Source organism: Myotis davidii, unplaced genomic scaffold (genome assembly GCF_000327345.1).
Source record: "Myotis davidii unplaced genomic scaffold, ASM32734v1 scaffold24, whole genome shotgun sequence".
Taxonomy (NCBI): domain Eukaryota; kingdom Metazoa; phylum Chordata; class Mammalia; order Chiroptera; family Vespertilionidae; genus Myotis; species Myotis davidii.
Window position 1 is genome coordinate 6,304,128 of NW_006298312.1, and position 16,004 is coordinate 6,320,131.

Genomic DNA, 16,004 nt, shown 5'->3' on the forward strand with positions numbered 1-16,004 from the left:
TGAGTTGTCAGTTAATTTGCATATCTCGCTGATTAGCCAATGAAAAGGGTATCGGTCGTATGCCAATTACCATTTTTCTCTTTTATTATATAGGATATGAAGTAGAGGCTGTTGAGAATGCTTCAGATTGCTTGAAGTTTATTTGGCTCACCAACAAAGACAGGGAGCCTTCATTGCTTTCCAGCTCCTTCTGCATAGGAGATTTGATGACACAGAACAAGTGGAATCAAGGCAATGCTAAAAATAGAAAATAAAAATAAAGAAAATGATAGAGGTGGGACTGCAGACTGGTGCAGCCACTATGGAAGACAGTATGGAGTTTCCTCAAAAAACTGAAAATGGAACTCCCATTTGACCCTGTGATCTCACTTCTAAGGATATAGCCCAAGAAACCAGAAACACCAATCAGAAAGGATATATGCACCCCTATGTTCACAGCAGCACAATTCACCATAGCTAAGATCTGGAAACAGCCTAAGTGCCCATCAGTAGATGAATGGATTAGAAAACAGTGGTACATCTACACGATGGAATACTGTGCTGCTATAAAAAAGAAGGAACTCTTACGATTTGCAACAGCATGGATGGAACTGGAGAGCATTATGCTAAGAGAAATAAACCAGTCAATGAAGGAAAAACACCACATGATCTCACTCACTCATGGATAATAAAGACCATTATAAACTTATGAACAAAAATAGTTACAGAGGCAGAGCTGCTTCGAACAGACTGTCAAACTACAGTGGGAAAGCCGGGTTGAGGGGCGGGGGTGGGGTGGGGTAAGAGATCAACTGAAGGACTTGCATGCATGCATATAAGCATAACCAATGGACATAAGACACTGGGGGGTAGAGGAGGACAAGGGATTATTAAGGGTGGAAAAAAAAGGACACATATGTAATACTCTTTGTAATACTTTAAGCAATAAAACAATTAAAATAAATAAATAAATAAACCAAAAAAAAATTATCCATAGCTATCTCAGCAAACAAACAAACAAAAAAAAGAAAATGATATAAACATGAAACCACCTCTGCTGTTCTTGGTTTCAAGAGACTTGACTCAAATTTTGCTTCCACCAATAACCAGCTTTGATACTTTGACTATGGCAGCAACTTCCTCTGAACCTGAATTTACTTACCTGTTAAATGTAGGTAGTATTTGCCCTATAAATTTTACCAATTTTTGTGAATAACAAAGAGAAACAATGAAATAAGAAATATATAAACATGTTTTAAAATGAAGGTGCTGAAACTTTGCAAAAATGATAAGTACCATTCTTTCTGGATAGAGTTTTCTCTCTTCTTGTAATTTCTTTTCTTAGGTATTGAGAACACGTAGGTTTGTCCAAGAATAACTCACGTAGAGCATTGTTGAAATAATACTTTAAAAGCAGTTCTTCAGTCATTAGAGGAAACATTTTAACTTGGTTGAGAAAAATTTATCTTTGATATTAAGCTATTCAGACAGTATTAGTCTATTCAGATATATTAGGGTAAATATGGCCTTTGGGCATTCCAGAAGCCTCAAAGACTTGTCATTTCAGTAAATCTATAAACTGAGGATTTCTGTTCTATGAAGTTCCAGCTTATGCTTGTAGTCTTTCTGACACCTGCATTGTTGATCTCATATATTACAAGCTCTTTAATGTACAGACTTTTTGTTAGGACAGACTTTTCAATGTTGAGCCACTAAGGTTATATTAAAACTGAGTACTGATGAGATGTCATCCTATTTTAAAAATGTATTTAATTCAAGTCAGTTCAATTCAGTAAACATTTATTTAGAGTTATTCTGGGCTGGTCAGAATTATCTCTCCCTACTAGGTACAGGGCTAGTCTATAAGGAACTAGATATAACCTGGACTCTCAAGAAACCCCCATGGCCTCTGAGATACTACCCAGCTCCATGGGGGTGGCATTGGGCTTTTTAAAACAATTCTGTCACAAATTTAGTAAAGTAACCATAAAAACACAGTCTTTTAAAAAATGGAGAAGTTTAGCATGACTTGACATTAGATGATACTTAAGAATTATCATGAATTTGATTTGTGATAATGGCAGTATGATCATATAAGGCCTTTTTAGAGATATATTAAAGTTAAAAGAGGTGAACTGATATGTGTCTGGATATACTCTTTTAAAAATTCAGAAAGAAAATTTCTGTAGAATTATTTACTTTAGTAATAAAAAAAATTATGTGTGTAAAAGATCCCATGTGCATTACCAGCCCAGACCCTGGGAGTGGTTGGTGGTTATTTCTTCTTACTGATCTCTCTGTCAGTTAAATCAGGTAAAGTGGCTTTGGAGAGGAACAGGGACAAAACAGCATCATTCTTAGAGTTTGGGGCTCAATTGAGGATTTGCTACAGAACCCAGATTTCCTGCCTCCCCAGCCAGTGACCCATCCACTCACACTGCAGCCTCTCAGTACTAGTTTTCACCGGTATGGATATGCATTACAATCAATGCCACATGAAATGCCCATTATTTCAATAACCAGGACTGCCAGCAAGCTGAGCTTAGAGGCCATGTGATCCAATGGTCAGGGGAGCCGGGAAAATGCATGGGTTGGAAATTTGCCCTCAGCATATATGATTTTAGGTCTTTGCAGATGTAAATACGGATCTAGAGAATAGTTCATCCTGGAATACATGGGAGGGCTCTAAATCCAATGACAAGTTCCCTGTCCAGAGGAAGACACAGACAGAGCAGGAGGCTATGTGAAAACAGAAGCAGAGATAGAAGTTATGTAGCCACAAAACAAGGAATGTCTGGGGCCCCTGGAAGCCTGTGTGCCCAAGAGGGAGCACAGCCCTGTGGACATTTGATTTGAGGCTTCCAGCCCTCAGAACTGTGAGAGAATACATATCTGTTGTTGCAAGCCACCAGGTTTGTGGCAATTGTTATGGCAGCCCTAGGAAACAGTGCAATGGATGAATCTCAAAATTGTAACATTGAACAAGAAAATTCAAGTAACAGAGGAAAAAAAACATTTAAATAAAATTTTTTAAAAACTGGAGGAAAAACACTTAAGAGGAAAAGAAGGCAGATGAAACAATTGTGCCAAAATTTTGATAATCATTAAATGTAGGTGATGGGCATTTGAGAAGTCATTTTCTTATTCTGTCTACTTTTGTTTGAAATCTTTCAAAATAAACACATTTTAAAAATTGGTTGTTCAAATTTTTAGTCCCTTTTGTTCTCCCCCTTTACCTAGAATTAGCCTAAGCACCCAGCACAGGCTGTACACTGGAACCTGAGTCCTTAGGTGGCATGTGGTGTCTCTGGTGTCCTATGTGCCAACACCCTTTAAGGCCTAGGTCATTTCTGCAGGGCCGCCTTTCAAGGCGCTCAGATAGAAGTGGTGATTTCTCCCATCTCAGGGAGCTGATAGCAAGCACTTGGATCATAGTTCCACCAAGGTATTAACATAATTTTATGACATATAATTGTTATTTGTCTTTTTGTCCTCCTGGAGTGGAACCACCCGTAGATCGTATTTTAATTGTCTTTCCCTTACTGATCACACAATCTGCTCTCTCCATCAAATGAGGCCCTTCAAAATGTTTGTGGGATGGTAGAGTTATCAGTCTCACAGTGCTTTGCACATAGCACAACCGTCCTTTTATAAACTTAATAAGGATATCCCCCAAAGTATATTTTGGCAGCTAATCTGTATAAATTATATTTTGACATAGATATATGGAACTATGCAAAATTTAAGTGTGTTTGTTTCTTTAACCTCGTTGCCAGAGCAGTTTCTGAAGCCTCCTCATTCATTTTGGTTATTAGGTGTTTGATTGACCAAAGCTAACAGGAGCTCATTTTGGAAAACACTATAACTAGGTCTCACCAGCACAGTGCATACTATTACCATCCACAGAGTGCCTTTGATTTGCCAGGAAATCTTTTGACAAAACTCTTCTTCCTTCAGGAAAGTGTGGGTGGTGGTGCTGATGGCGCAGGACAGAGGAGCAAAAAAAAGAGACACTGCAAATAGAGCAGTGAGGTTCTGTGCTGCTGGGATGTGATTTGATTAGGTAAAGCAGATTTGCTCTTTATGTACTTTCACAGAAATTAATTCTATGAATCTTTGTAAAAAGAAGTATTCTAGGGGTAAAACAAACTGTGACACTTACTAGAGGGAACTCTATGTACAAATTTAGACTTTGCTAGAATAAGTAGTTATTATGTGATCTGATCTTAATGGGCTTTTAAAATCAGCAAGGGAAATATATTTTGTTAGTTTAACACAGTTGTCAGGGCCCAATCTCCAAAGAAGATTTATTTGGGCACATGGCATATATTTTGAAAAATCAGCCTCCTTTGGGACTTGTACTCTACTCTTAAGATATTTGTTCAGAGATGTTCAAGCTGTCATGTGTTACAAGATGCTGGAGCCAGAAACAGGCAGGTCTGGGTAAAATGTTGTCTTTCTGTGTGTGTGTTTGACAGTTGTGGTCATATATATTGGTGTCATCTCCCTCAAGTAATCTCTACCATCTGTCGATTCAGCTGGTCTTAGGGTTCATAATTGTGTTGTTTATCTTAGGACCAAGTTGAGAGTATAATGTTAGGCTTAATATAGAATTGTCTGCAGCCTTCCCTTTTCCCATAGTCTAACCACATGTGCTTGTCCAAAGAAGGCTGGCTACACAGTATTGTACAGATTGGACCACAGGTTGTGGTTTCTAACGATGCTTGTTTCCTTTGCCCATCTGAAGCTGCCTCTTCCTGGTCCCTTTCAACCTTCAAGTAATATTGATGGTGGCTAATAATATTTGATAAAGAATTTGCCTACTCTGGAGCAATTATTTAATAAGAATTTAAAATTATTATAAAAATAAAGGAAAATGATAGCATGTAATTTATTATTCTGGACCAAATCCATTAATAAATATACATGGTGGTAAATTTGCTCTAGAGGGTGACAATGAAACCTCTGGCTGCTGGGTGGAACAATGTGCCTGTGGCTTGGAGTATTTGAACACCATTTTGAGTAAAAGTCAATGGAATCTTTTTGTTAAATTTAAGCCCTATTTTCTTAGGACTGTAAATGCTATGTTTGTTATGAGACTTATTTATTTATGGATCTGTATTGTCTATGATAAGTTTATCTTCATTATTCAAATCATCTTATCGTACTTTATAAGAAGTACTGTTATGCTGAAGTCTGCATGGTTATGTAAGTTCTGCATTAACAGCAGAATTAGCATCCACTCTTCCAGCTTATGAACAACAATCTTTTAATAACAACATATTTAGATTCAGATAGACAGACAGGAGTTTAAGTAATTGTTCAGGTTTCTTTTATTGAACAGAATGAGGATGAAATGCTCTTTAAAAATTTCAATGAAAATCTTATGAAATATACTCAATCTATAATGCAAACTTTGTGGATATGGCATCCTTGGCACTATGCAATGAAGACAGTGACAAGTAAACAATAAAGCAAAAGTAAATCAATTTACCAGTCCCAGAAAGGTGAAAGCATTTGATGAAACACAACTCCGCAAAGAAATGTGAAGTGCTGACAGAACTGTTATATAACCTTCAATTTATTTTAATAACACTGGAAGGGCAGATGTCATAGCTGTTCCTGGAAATCTTTTTGAGGCTTCTAGGATGTGTTCCCATTAATTTTTTTAAGGCACCTACTATATTGCGCAATCTGTAACCAGCATTGACTAATTTATGTTTCCTTTTAAGGCTGACTCAGGTTTAGTTCTCCTAAAAGAGGTTCAACTGAGCAGTCCATAGGAGTCATAGGCAAAAAAAAGCTGCTTGATGCAGGGCAGAGCACAGGCTCAGGAAGTTCACATGGGTCAAGCTGATTACCTCCTCTAGCTCTGGCAAGCAAAGGGCTCAGCTAGGTTACCCAAGTTCACAAGGAGCTAGTGACATTTAGCTTCAGCTCTCACTCTTACTGATCAGCAGGGGACTGTCTGGGCCTTAGGTTAACTCTTCCATGCCCTGTTTTAGGATTGCAGTGAAGTCAACATAGAAGCTGTAAGGTAACTTAGCCTCAGCTTATTCCTAATTGTTATTCAAGAAATACAGCTTTTAAATCAATACCTAATAAACCTCTTACAAGGGGCAGCAACGATTCACTTAATTACTATAGAGGTGCTAGATAAAACACAAGTAAGTAGTATATTTGTCACATACTTGCTGATTATGCAGTAAATGTTTATTTCTGGGTAGGGTGGGAGTGGGTAGGATATGATTTATCTTTCTATCAAGAATTCCCACTTCGTCTTAAATAAAGAAGGCTTCATATAATTTCCAAAAAGATAACAGCAGCATTTGTAATTCTTCCTCATTTAAAAGTGCATGTTTCCCCTGAGTTGCTCTTATAAAAGAAACCTCAGGAAAATCTTAACAACTCATCATCTGAGAAGTCTGGAACCTCCCTGATAGGTTACAGGCAGAGCCCTCAGTGGTAAGCTAGTTCCTTCAGGTTTTGATCTCCTGCTAACACATCATGATCTTCTAGAAGTGACTCAATCTGTCTGCTTCTATAAACTTGAGAATAATAGTTTATTAATAATGAAGAATGGCTTTCTGGTAGCAATGGGAAGACTGACTAAGTCTAGGCCTCTAAATCATCTTTATCATCCTAGTTTTTCATTCTTCAACATTCTACAGGCCCTGGAACACACATTGTGCCGGATCCTTGTAATTTTCATTCAACTACTATATTTAACAAAAAAAGATTAAGCTTCCTTTAAAGGCCAAGCACTTGTAAGATCAAAGCCCTTACCCTTAAGGAGCTTAGAGTATAGCCAGAAGGCACAGAGCTCAAACAGTGCGGTCAACTCTAGGAAATCCAAATGAATGACTCAGACTCCAGGTGGATTTGGCTTATTAGGAGTTAGCCAATTTGATTTCCAACTCTGTTAGATAACCTAGATAATTGCCAAATCTACATCTAAAATAAGGAAATAAAAAGACTACTTAAGCAGATTCTCTCAAACATGACTTTAATCACAAATGCAAACAGAAATCCCCAAACCTGTGGTAAGCAGTTAGAGAAACATGAGTAGAGCAAGGATGTTAGGCCAGGTACAGGAAGTCACCAGGGCAGAAAGCCCCAGGTGCCTAGCAAAGGGAAAACAAGGACCTCATCCCCAGGGTAACCTTTCATCCCCTAGTATATCACTGATCATTCAATTTGGCCCCTTCTCTGGCATTTCCTCTCCTGGCATGTTTCTAGTCATGTGGTAGATCACTTTCAGGGACCAAAGAATGGCCTCATGTGACTCCCATGCAGGGCCTTGCATGACCAGTCTCTTAAGCATTAGGCTCTAGAGATAACATCTAGGCCTCAGTTGTGTTTCAACTCCAAAAGCACCAAAAACAGACAAGCAATGCCATGGTTGACATCAGGACTAGCTGATGAATATTCTATTGGGATCCTCTCCTGAGATCCCCAGATGAATACCCTCAATATGGACGGCCCAGTACGCAGCACACCGCCTTTCCCCATTGCCTTTGCTCAGGTATATTTTCCTTGCCTCTCTCTTTCTCCTAAGCTCCAAGGGTCCTTGGTTTGCCTCTGTAACTTGTTTCCTGAACCCATTTCTTCTATGGCTCACTACCTCTACCTCTGTGACTTTCTAAATAAACTTTTACAGTTTGAATCTTGGATCTGAATTCTTTCTTAGCCTGAACTCAAGTACCAAGGTTGCTTAACCAAGGTCCAGTCTGACTCCACTGGTCTAATGCCTGGTTCTGTTTTCACCAACAACAGATCTGCTTCTTTTTGTAACATTTGACATTGTTGACCATTCTCTCTATTATGGAGTTTCTGGGAGCTGTGCCAGTATTTTAATTTAGTATAAATGAAGTAATTAGAGATATGCTACTCCCAAATAATTACTAGCTCTCTACCTTTCTATCATTATACTCTTTCACTTAATGATTTCAATCATCCTGGTTTTAACCACTTTCCAAATATTTAACAGTAATACCCAGCTCTCCTTTGAGCTCCAGCTCTATTTTCACATTTGCTTGCTCTGCATTTCTCCTAGTATGTCCCACTGGCATTTTTAATTCAAATACACTAAAATCTTTCCCCAAACAAGCCTCATCTTCTGACTTTCTTTCTTCTGTATAGGGTGGAGCAAAAGTAGGTTTACAGTTGTCTGTATGGAAAATAATACAATCCTATATAATAAAAGCCTAATATGCTAAGTGACCTGTCATCTGGTTGGCCGTTCAACCAATCAAAGTGTAATATGCTAATGAAATGCTAAGGCCACTCAATTGCTTGCTATGACATGCACTGACCAACAGGGAGTAGATGCTCTGACCGGTAGGTTAGCTTACTGCTGGGGTCCGGCCAATTGGGGACTGAATGAGACAGGCCGGACACACCCTGGAGCCCTCCTGTGGTCCCTCCCTGGCTGGCCAACCTCTTGTGTCTCTCTCCGGCCCCGAATGTGCACTGGTGGGGTCCCTCTGCCTGGCCTGCACCCTCTTGCAATCCGGGACCCCTCAGGGGATGTCAGAGAGTCGGTTTCAGCCTGATCCCACAGGGGGAGCGCCACTCAGCCAGAAGTCATGCTCACAGCTGGTGAGTGCAGGGGCGGTGGCAGGAGCCTCTCCCACCTTCGCAGCAGCACTAAGAATGTCTGACTGACGGCTTAGGCCCACTCCCCTATGGAAAGCGGGCCTAAGCCATCAGTTGGACATCCCCCAAGGGCTCCCAGACTGCGAGAGGGCACAGGCAGGGCTGAGAGACTCCCAGGGTGCATGAATTTCATGCACTGGGCCTCTAGTAATTAATCTATAATAATAAAAGGGCAATATGCTAATTAGACCAGACATTTTTCCAGACATCCTTCCAGACGTCATTTTGGACATCCTTCTGGACAAAGCCAGGGCTGGAGCAAAGCCTGGGTCCTGGGTGCCTGTGGGCAGCCAGAGGGAAACCAGCCCGGGTCCCAGGTGCCAGAGGGAAGCTGGTGCCAGCAGATGGGGGAATAAAGGCCTACTCTTGCACAAATTTTGTGCATCAGGCCTCTAGTAAGTAATAAAAGAATAAACTCTGTTTCACATACTCATAGCTGTATACCTACTTTTGCCTCACTCTGTATAGTGATTCATTATCCACCCAGTTAATTAGACTCTAAACTTGAGAGTAATCTTTGATTTCTCCCTCTGCTTGACCCCACAATTTCTCTCCCATCAACATCTCATCAGTCTTATTTTCAGTTTCCTTAATTTATTTTGTATACATCTGTTAACAGACAAATCTTAAAACAAAACTGTAATTCTCTCACTTCTTTGTCACACCCTCAGGGACCACAGGGAAATTCCAAACTCCTAAGTGTTGCATTTAAACTTCTATAATTTGGCACCAATGTGCCCTTTGTCAACCTTATCACTAATGATATCCCATGTTGTCTTTTAACCATCCTTCAAACTTATTCCTTTCTTGAATATGCTCTATGCTCTATGTGCACTGCCTCCTTTCATCTACACTTGCCTTCTTCACAATCACTATCTGACAATTCAGATATCCATGAAACTATCACTAATTCCTCTTACAAATAACCTGTAGGCCGACTTACAGCTTTAAGTTCTACTTTTCTTAAGGAACTTAACCTTCACTATCAAAACTAACTACTTATGAATTTGCCTTACTTCTCAGTTTTATGAAGATAGAGGAGATTGTGTGCTATTGAAGTTTAAATCTTCCTCAGCATCTAGGAAAATACTTTGGAGAGAGTAGATGGTCAATAATATTTGTTGTAAAATAATACAAATGAAATATAATAAAGACTACTTTTTTTCTGATTAGTTTGAAATATTTGAAATTTTTAAATACCAAAACTGTAATGAAAATAATTTTAGTTAATCATTTTCTGTATTCAAATTTCTTCAAGAGGACAGATATTCATTTATGTATTTATTTATTTCCTATAGGATTAAAGACAGCAAATGGCTTCTAAATGAGATTTAGAATTTAAGTGTGAATAATTAATAACTTGAGAACAAATATCTCATTGGATTGCAAATAGAATGGGAAAAATCAAATAGTATAATCAAACCATTCTCATTTGACTCTCAATTAATAACTTATAGTAACAAAGTTTTCCTCAGGAATATTAACAGCAATGTCCAAGCAGGAATTTTCTGCTTTCTATTCAAGAAATTAGGAGTAACAAATAAAACACATAAAGTAGTTTTTGGAAAATATAGATATTTTATTAACATAACTAGTAGCCCAGTGCACAAAATTCGTGCACTGGGGTGGAGGGAGCAGCCCCTCAGTCTGGCCTGCACCCTCTCCAATCTGGGACCCCTCAGGGAATGTCCAACTGCCTGTTTGTGCCCACACTTTTAACAGATGACAGCTCCATTGTTGTTTCTTTCTTCTCAGGTTTAAAATCATTGGAATTAGTAGGTATTCAAAGTGTGTATACATTTTGGGGAGACACCCTGTATATCTCTAGTCAGTGGTGAAAGGAACCAACAGTGGATTTGGAACCCCCAGACAGGGAACCTCACTCACTCCCCGCATGTCTCCCCAATTCATTTTCCACATTTGTGGGCAGCGGGAGAACCAATGTTTTCTCTCATTAACTCCAAAAAGCACGTCCTGTCACCTGCTGCCTGGCAGGAGTCAACTAGACCCCAAGCAAGCGAGGCTCAGTCAGGGCAGTCTTCATTCATGGGTGCTGTCACCCAAAGTGCACATTCCTCCTCTGCAGTTACCCTGACTATTCCACTGTTTCATTTAGAGGATGGAACTCCTCGCCGCCTCTGGGTTCTTGATCTTGAACACTGACCAAAGGCATCTCAGCGAGGGCCGCCAGCGCCCACCACGTGTGTCTGTCTGCACCTGCTCCCACCTCAGCACCTGCATTAGCCCCACAGAGGTGATCTTGTCGCTGCAGCTGCACTGGCCTCCATGGGAACAGGGCGTCACCACTCTGCCCTCTCACTGTCATCTCACAGGCGCCCACTCTCAGCACCCAGAACACCCAGACACTCTCCAAAGGACATGAGCATGTCAGAGGGGACATGTGCACATCCTATGGGAGACTTAGGCATGCTGGGGTTGATGGAAGTGAGGTGGAGGGACTGGGGGAACTTGTGCGTGCCTTGGTCAGGGACTATTGCAGGCGCACGAGGGTTACAGCGCACTGGGGGATGTTAGCACGCAAGGAGGGAGGATAGGATGTGCACACTGGAGGCCTGTGGCTTTGCAGATCCGCAATCCCCCATGGTGCGGCCAGGAGGACGTCAATCTGGCCCGCCAGCCATGGTGGCTATCCCTGTGGTCCTGCACCTTCTGGGCCAGGAGGCGGGACTTGCGCAGCCACTCCTCAGCGCTGATGGCCTGCAGGCACTACTTCAGCTCAGCCCGCAGACTCTGCCTGGCGCACTCACAGCTGCCACCACAGCCATGTTGGGGAGTATAGGCTGCTCTCCACCGGCCCACAGGCCGGCCTTCCCTGGCCAGAGGCTCTCCATGTGCTGCCCACAGTCCTGGAGCAGTCTGAGCAGGCCAGAAGGCCAGTGTCCACTGCTCACCCGCCCAGAGTGACCAGGGCAGGGCGGAAGCCAGGTGTTCTACCCCACACCAGCCACTCCTTGCCTCCACACACTGCACACTGGCCTGGAGCAGCCAGGGCTGGGAGGAAGCCAGGTGTCCTGCCCAGCCCAACAATGGCCACTCTGCCCCTGAGCTGCTGCCCACCCGCCCAGCTGGGCCGGGGACCGGCCCACAGGCCGGCCTTCCCTGGCCAGAGGCTCTCCATGTGCTGCCCACAGTCCTGGAGCAGTCTGAGCAGGCCAGAAGGCCAGTGTCCACTGCTCACCCGCCCAGAGTGACCAGGGCAGGGCGGAAGCCAGGTGTTCTACCCCACACCAGCCACTCCTTGCCTCCACACACTGCACACTGGCCTGGAGTGGCCAGGGCTGGGTGGAAGCCAGGTGTCCTGCCCCACCCAACACCAGCCACTCAGCCCCTGTGCACGCTGCCCACTGGCCCTGATCGGCCAGGGTGGTGCGGGATGCCTGCCCCCAGCAACTCGGCACCTGTGCACGTGCACACTGCCCACAGGCCCGCCCTCTTTGTTGGGTTAATTTGCATATCACTCCAATCGGCTGGTGGGCGTGGATGGTGGGCGTGGCTTGAGCATAGCAGAGGGATAGCTAATTTGCATGTTTCTCTTTTATTATATAGGATATGGTGAGACTATGAACAAATCAAATATGTCAAACCCTAAAAAAAAATGGGTTTTATGTATTTATATACAACTAGAGGCCTGGTGCACAAAATCTGTGCACTGATGCGGTCCCTAAGCCTAACCAGTGATTGAAGCGCAAGCATCTGGCATGGATGGCAGGCCCCAGCTGACCTCTGGGCCCTGGGCAGCGGCTGGTGGGCGTGGATGGTGGGCGTGGCTTGAGCATAGCAGAGGGATAGCTAATTTGCATGTTTCTCTTTTATTATATAGGATATGGTGAGACTATGAACAAATCAAATATGTCAAACCCTAAAAAAAATGGGTTTTATGTATTTATATACAACTAGAGGCCTGGTGCACAAAATCTGTGCACTGATGCGGTCCCTAAGCCTAACCAGTGATTGAAGCGCAAGCATCTGGCATGGATGGCAGGCCCCAGCTGACCTCTGGGCCCTGGGCAGCACCTAGGGCGGCCTCCTCCTGAGTCACAGTGTCCGAGTCCCCACACGGAGACACGGTGAGTGTGGCTGGACACTGCGGGACAGGGAGCAGCATGGGCCTCTGGGCCACCCAGCAGCACTGCACGGAAGCCAGGTGGGCAGCACGCTCTCTCCTGGCTGTCCTTGCAGACCGGCTTCTGCATGAACCCACAGGGAACTTGACCAGCCCCTGCGGTCCTGGCAGCTGCAGCCTGGCTAACCCGGAAGAGGCCTCATGGGTGCAGAGCAGGCTCCTCATGGGCGTCTGGCACCTGAGCACTGGGGCTTCCCCAGTGTGCGAGCCTTGGTGTCCTAGAGGAGGGTAGCAAAGGGAGTGAGATCGAGCTCGGCAGACACCCTGCATTCTCACCGTACCTCTGTCCCTGTCACCCCGCTGCCAGGTAGCCAGTGAGAGGTCACAGGCCCCCGCCTGGGCGCCACAGGAAGTTGGTCACCACCCCCTGGTGGTCATATGCATGTCATAGTGAGCAGTCAAACCCCTGGTTTCCCGAGGGGGCAATTTGCATATTATGCTTTTATTATATAGGACAAGAAAGACTAATTTGTATGGCTTATGGTAGAGAGTATGAAGAAGTTGCAAAACTACCTTTTGAAAAGGAATAGTGACAAAATTGGCAATATGGTAAAATCACTGTTATAAAAAATGCTATAGAAATACCTATCATATAGATGCTTATATTTTTATATTTGAAAAAATAAAATAAAATTGGATTTTGTCTAGTATCTGATTTTAATCTCTAGGTTTGAATCTGTCACTTAGAGGTCATTAGAAATGTATTTATTTGCTGACAATGTTCTTGACATAAAATAGCAGGATTTTTGTTGGGTATTTTCCCTTCTCTGGCAGTTAACTTTTTATTATTACTCCTATTCAGAAGTGAATAGTTCCTATTCAGAATTGTTACAGGATATAGGTATGAGATTGTGGCACTTATCATGCTTCCAGTATACTACTTTGCCATGACCTCACTGAACCATTGTTTGCAGTGTCTGGTTATGTTTTCTGTCTTTTATTCCTACCTGCAAACTGACCCATGTTTTTACTTAATGGGGTGACTTCAGAGGAAGCTGATCTGTCTGCCCTCTGGTTTCCCAGAAGATCATAATTATGCTGCAATTGAAATTGCGAGGTAACTTGAAGTCATCACTTACCAGCCGGTTTAGTCATCTCAGTGTGGATAAGTGCACCATTATGTCTCATCTCGGAAATCTGGCATCACCCATTCTTCTTACAAGTTTATTTCAGTTCAGTGGAGTTACAATAAGCATTGCTTCAATGTTGTTATGTGGGAGACTTAATATTAAATCACCTGTGAGCAATCTGTTTTAACAAGCCCCCTGGTGATTTTGAAACATGCTAAATTTGAGAGCCACTGATTTAGGTAATTAGCAATAACTGCTGGTACAGACAATCCCCAAATCTCAATTGCTTAACACAACAAAGGCGTATTTCTTGCTCACATCACATCCAATATGGGTCAGATAGGGTCTCTCTGTCTTATTGTTAAGACATTTTGAACACCTGGCTTCCAAGTTGCTGAGAAAGGGGAAAAGATCTGAAGGATTGCTTGGGAAGAGTTTATGAGCCAGGCTTGGGAGTGGCTTACATCATATCTGCCCACATCCTGTCTGGTAGAATCTAGTCACATAATTGCAACATCCTAGAAGGAAGGCTGGGAAGTGTAGAAGAGCACATGGTTACTTATGAGAGCTGACAGTGAACCACAAGCAGGATCAGATACACATTACATGACTTCCAACAGCAGATAGGTGTACTGAGAACGTCAATGGACCCCTAGTACTGAACCACTCATTGCCTTGAAAGCCGTCGTCCACTTCCAATTGACCCTTTCATCAGCATGGGTTCTCTTCATTTCTTCTGGTGCTTTATCTCTGAATAAGTTTGTGCCAGGCTAGAGCCGGATAAAACATAGACATAGACAGATACATACATAGACAAAAAGAAAAATAAAAGGGCTGGTTCAGACTGTACTGAAGAGTAGAAGTGAAAGATCATTATCTTCCAAATTATACTCTTCCCACCCTTGATCTGAGAGTTAACCACCTGACATACATGTAGTTCTTCTGGTATTTAACTCCATAACTCTCAATGAGGAGTCGTAAGTTCCAATTTCATAGAACCAGGCAGGAAGTATAAACAGATCAAGTAGGCCACAAGTAGCTACAGATCAAGCAGGCCACAAGTAGCTTAGCTGGAGGACTGGAAGGTGTGGGCAATGGACTAGCACAGGCTCCATCTAATGGAAGGCTGTTTGCCAGTTCTGGCCAATTTTTCCCATGCAGGATTGCAGCCTCAGTGTTGCTAAATCATTTTCCATTCCTTTTTCTAAGAAAAACCAGAAATGGGAATGCTTTAGTTAAGTTTCTTTATTTTACAAACATTGTGCTGGATATAAAAAACAACAAAAGGACTTTTAGCAGAATTGGCTGGTGGGCCACCAACTAGCAACCCCATGCTAAACTGTACATTCATACCTCTACTAGAAGCCCGGAGCATGAATTTGTGCACCAGTGAGGGTCCTTTGGCCTGCCCTGCGGGGATCAGTGGACCTCTGTGCTGCTAGAGCCAGCCCTTACCCACCAGCTCATTGGGCTCCAGCCAGCTGTCCAAGTAGATCCTGCACAGCACGAAGTAGTGTGTGAAGTAGCAGGTGGCCACGGAGGAGCCTGAGCCTGGGCTGGGTGCTGCGCTGCTCCTGCTCATCCGGCCCCACTGTGCCTGCTGCTGCTGCAGCTCAAGAGCGCAGGGAGAATATCTGCGGAGAGGCTCATGCCTCCAAGCTATGCTCACCAGCCTTCAGTCTGGTGTCTGGTGCCCGTCTGTCAGCTGAGCGGTGCTCTTGCTGTGGGAGCACACTGACCACCAGGGGGCACCTCCTGCATTGAGCTTCTGCTCCCTGGTGGTCAGTGCATGTCATAGCTACCAGCTGGTCATCCTGTCATCTGCTCATCCAGTCATCTGGTTGTCTGGTCTGCCGGGAGCCGGTCCATCCTTGCTGTTTCAAGGGACCTGGCATATATGGCATACTGTTCCTAATATATTTGCTCACCTTCTTGGCACTATGACCTGCTGGGGTTGGACCCCGGCATCTGGTGCCCGAACAGGGACCCTTAGGTACGCCCCCCATTCCCCTAGACAAGCGCCCCGCACTCGGGACGGATAGGACTCCACCGTAGGAAGAGGGTGGATAGTCTTCACCAACTTCATCCACACCTTTGGGAACCCCTGGAACAGGATTCCCCTAGATAAGCCCCCCCCTCCTGAGAACCCCCAC